This window comes from Gossypium arboreum, chromosome 13, assembly GCF_025698485.1.
Source record: "Gossypium arboreum isolate Shixiya-1 chromosome 13, ASM2569848v2, whole genome shotgun sequence".
Classification (NCBI taxonomy): Eukaryota; Viridiplantae; Streptophyta; class Magnoliopsida; order Malvales; family Malvaceae; genus Gossypium; species Gossypium arboreum.
The window spans coordinates 83,296,568-83,301,565 of NC_069082.1; the positions used below are offsets into that span (position 1 = coordinate 83,296,568).

Consider the following 4,998-nt stretch of genomic DNA (forward strand, 5'->3'; position numbering starts at 1 on the left):
TATTATTCTTAATTCATTATTTTATTGTGTAACATAAAATTATTAGCACAAAATAATTATAATATGCTTTAGTCCATAACATGGCCAGCCACCATCTAGAATTTGGCCAATTTGACATGCAAGTACAAGCATTTTCTATCATGCATCAATAGGCCACTTTAACATTTGCCTAGCACATTTCTAAATTTTCTCACACAAGTCCTATTTAATAAAATTCACTTACAATTAACAAAATTCAAACACGAAATTTTCAAACATGCATATATACATATAATAAGCATCAAATATGTCGGTTAATTATTTTTATCACTCGGTTTTGTGGTCCCAAAACCACTTTCCGACTAGGGTCACATTAGGGCTGTCACACATCTCTTCTATAAATTCATAGGCATCTTCAGGTGTCTTATTATTGATGGCTCTGCCAGCAGCTGCGTCAACCATTTTTCGAGTCGAAGGATTCAAGCCATTATGAAAGGTTTGAACCTGTAGCCAGAGTGGTAACCCATGGTGAGGGCATCTTCTCAAGAGGTCCTTGTATCTCTCCCATCCATTGTAGAGTGTTTCTAAATCCATCTGCACAAAAGAAGAGATATCATTACGTAATTTAGCCATTTTAGCCGGTGGAAAATATTTTAATAAAAAATTTTCGGTCATTTGTTCCCAAGTAGTGATCGACCCCTATGGTAACGAATTCAACTACTGTTTAGCTTTTTTTCTTAATAAAAAAGGGAATAACTAAAGGCGAATAGCGTCATTAGAAACGCCATTAATTTTAAATGTATCACATAGTTCCAAAAAGTTTTCCAAGTGAGCGTTGGGATCTTTGTCCTGCAAACCATCAAATTGAACAAATTGTTGTATCATTTGAATTGTTTTAGGTTTCAGTTCAAAATTATTTACAGCTACAGCAGGCCTAACTATGCTCGATTCAGTTCCTGTTAAATTAGGTTTAGCATAATCATACATAGTGTGTGGAGCAAGATTCTGATTAACAGCAATCGCAGGAGGTAGCAGATTTTCTTAGTTTTCAGCCATCTCCTCGGTTGTGGTTGAAGTATCGTCCTCCTGCTCTTCTTCTGCGTATATTAGGCTTCACCTTATTTCTCTTCGATTTTTGTGAACTGTGCTATCAATCTCACCGTAAAAAAGTAGTAGTCCCAACGAGTTTCTTTTAGTCATAAACTAGAAAAACCTGTTCGAAGAAAATAAATGACTAATTAGAAAAGAAAAGAAAATTTTAAATTGCAATAAAAGTAAAATGGCTAAAGTAATAAAAATCGAGTGTTCCTAATATCGTAGTTCCCCGGCAACGGCGCCAAAAACTTGATACGTGATATTCGTGACAGGTTTTAAAGATTTATGAAAGAATCATTCTTGAGACTAACTTATTATCACGATTAAGGAAAGTGTACCTATCGAACAGTAATATAGTTCAGCAAGACCGGATTGTCGAACCCAAAGGAATTACGAGTACTAGTATTTACTTTCTTTCTATTATCTAGCCTAAAAATTAAGAGGTTTGGTTATCTAAACTAATTACTAACTAAGAATGCATAGAAATAAAATTTAGGAAAATTTGATTGATTAAGACAATACCTAAGGAAAAATCCACCTAGACTTCACTTGTTATTTGACTCTAAATCAGACGATTTATTCATTTGACTTGATCCGTAGAAATCCCTAAGTTATATTATTATCTCTCTCGAGACTAATAACGTCTAACCCTAGGTTGAATAATTGAAATCTCTTTCTAATTAACACCCTAGAATTGTATTAACTCGATCTATGGATTCCCTTATTAGGTTTCACCCTAATCCGGTAAAATCTTGTCCCCCTATCTCTAGGCGTGCAATCAAATCCACTTAATTATGACAATTTTACTCTTAGACAGGGTCTATTCCTCCTCTGAATAAGAGCTTAACTTGAATTAATATCCTGGAATATTAAAACAAGAATTAAAAACACATAATTAAGAACAAGTCAAATATTTATCATACAATTCAGATAATAATAACAAGATCCGTTTTAGGTTTCATTCCCCTTGGGTATTTAGGGGGTTTAGTTCATACTTATGAAAGAAAACATCTCAAAAGCATAAAGATAACAAAACATAAGAAAACCCAAAACTCCTGAAAGAACTTGAAGGGAGATCTTCAGTCTTGATGATGAATCCGACTTCTGAGATGGATCAATCGGCTTTCCTTAAGTAATTCCTTGCTTCCTACTCTGTGTCCCACTTCTAAGTGCCTCATCGGGTGTTTAAATAGGCTTTAGAATGCCTAAGAGCTCCCAAAATTGGCCTTTTCCGAATAGGGTTATACTTGGGCTCGGCAGGGACACGTCCGTGTGACACGCCCGTGTGCGATTACTCCAGCCCGTGGTCAAGGCTGTTGAACAGGCATGGGCGTGTAGTATACTCGTGTAAGTCATGCTTCAATCCTGCCAAAGGGACACGACCGTGTGACACGCCCGTCTGAGAAAGTCAAGGCCGTGTTGATTTCCCATGTGGGTCCATTTTCTCTGTTTTCGGCCCGTTTCTCGCTCTTTTTACTCTCCTATGCTCACCTAAGTATAAAACATGAAATTAAAGGATTAGCAGCATCGAATTCACCAATTCTAAGGAGAAACCATCCATAAATGTGCTAAGCATGGGATAAAAATATGTATAAATTACGGTTTATCAATCATACACCTATTTATAACATAAAAAATTTATTTAGATATATCAAAAAAATTTTAACATAATTAAAAATAATTGAAATTCAAAAATAATGAATTACCATTGCTAATAGGGTGGCGAAAATATGATTGTCGTCAAAAAAGATTAGAGAGGCATCCATTCTCGAAAAATTGGTCCAAATGGATAAAATACAATATAATTAAAAATAATATTTTTGGATGAGAATATAAATAAATGTTCAATAAAAATCTTGAGAGAGTTTGAGAGAGTTGAGAGAGCTTTAAAGAATAATGTGAAGGAAAAAAATAAAATTTAGAAGGTATTTATAGGTTAAAAAATTTATCGTTTACTTTGCTTTAAATTTTTTTACCGTTTGGTACGACAACGGTCAAAAAGTCATTGAAGTTACCATTGAGGGAAAGCATGTCTAGTTGGGAGCGCTTTACTGCCATATATGCAGAAAGCATGCCCAGTTGGACGCGCTTTCATATTTTCTCTCATAAAATTGGCCTATTTCCCTAATTAAAATTAAAAATCGATCTAAAGTCCTAATTAAAAAAATAAAATTGACCTAAAGGCCTTATTTAGCCTTAAATTTAATATAACTTTTTATTTTTATTTTTTTAACAATGTTTATAAATAGTATTTAATTTTACTTTTAAAATTTTTAATAGTATTTATAAAATATTAAAATACATATTTAAACAAGGTACTTACTAAAGATGTAAGAGTAAGACTACACCTTACTTCGGATACAAGCTGGAATGTGTGTGTAACAGCCCGCCCAGCGTAGACTGTATCAATATGTTGTTTGGCGCATAGTCGATTAAGCTTAGGGTAGAAAAAAAATAGATTGATGAATTATCCGTTCAATGATTGGTGGCATATTGCGTGGGTTCGATAGTACATTCAAATGTAGAACACCTCGCTAGAATTCACCATTTGGCACACTCTAGGGTTTGGCGAACTCTAAGGTTTGGCAGACTCTTCTGTGAAGACAATCCACCAACCCCAGATACTTTGGGCGAACTTATTAGCTTGCGGATCAATAGGCTTATTTTCATTGTTTTAGCATGAAAACGATGACTCAGTGAGTATCGTTAGAGTTTAGTTGAGACCTAGTTGAAATTGAACTAGGGTACTGGAGATGACTAGATTTCAAATTGATAGGAAAGTTTATTCTCGGGATTCAAAGGAAATAGTGGGATTTTCTGACCTTTCCACTAAGCTTTTTTTTCAATGTCCGTTCTATATAAAGATGCTGATAGTTGGCATGTTTCACCTTTGTTTTTCGTTGCGTTCTTTTTTAAGTCTCTGAGAAATTTTAAGGTATCTTTGTTAGCAAAGACGAGGAAGGATTCCAGTAGCTAGTTAAAAAGTTATTGTTAAATACCAACTTACTGGTAATTTTTAAAAAACCCTTAGGTTGTTATCGAGGGGATTTACGTTTTGTAGTGGTGCATGCATAGATTTTAGAACTAGTTCGTACGAAAGGAGACTTCTTTATTTTGGGTTGCATGCAACCGATTCATGCATGCTTGTTAAATTTTAGTAGATAAATAATCTAATTGTTATAATTGTTTCTTCTTTAGCTCAAGAAGCTAGTAAAGGTCTGAGCGATCGAGGCAAAGGACCCGTATAATAGATTTCATTCTAAAGCTGCCGATAAGTTCCTTCTTACTTTTTTTATTTATGAAACCCCATGTTATGTAGATTATGTATGGTAAATGTCTCTACTGTAATGAGTAGAAGTGTTGTGTCTGGACATGTGTGTAACCAGTGTCATATACGTGAGTATGACCATTATCGATTTAAAAACACTCTCCTTGTTGCACGAGCCTAGTACCAGCCAATCTATGATATATGAAAATGTAGAAAGAAGATTTGTTTTTGATGCTTCTGGTAGGGATGTTATATTGCAAATCAGATTGGCAGATCATGGTTTGGCCTTGCGGGAGAATATGTGTTCAACTTAACAAGGATGATATGAGGAGTTATAGTGAAATATGAATATAAATATAAATACGAATATGACTTATTTGTGATTTTGAGTTCTAAATTATGGGTCCAAGGCTGGCACAATGATAGGTCATTTGTAAACATGCATGATTGTAAGAGATATGTATAAGTTAGAGGATAGTGACCGCCCATGTACTGTGTATTATGTGTACGTTCATGAGATGTGTCCACATGGGTATTGTAAGTGTTCTATCTAAGTTGGCAACATGTTTTAGCTAGAGAACCGCGGAAGACATTTTGGGGTATTGTGTCTATACGACAGAGTCTCACAAAAAAGTTTGTTTTTCTTGCAGGTATTG

At 34.6% G+C, this 4,998-nt stretch overlaps 1 non-coding gene across 1 annotated transcript; it reads left to right on the top strand.

Moving 5' to 3' along the window:
- The first annotated feature begins 499 nt into the window (after nt 1-499).
- LOC128287008 (small nucleolar RNA R71) lies at nt 500-606 on the top strand. The gene has a single exon (XR_008277708.1). It is a non-coding gene; the product is annotated as a small nucleolar RNA R71 (small nucleolar RNA).
- The last annotated feature ends 4,392 nt before the right edge of the window (nt 607-4,998 follow it).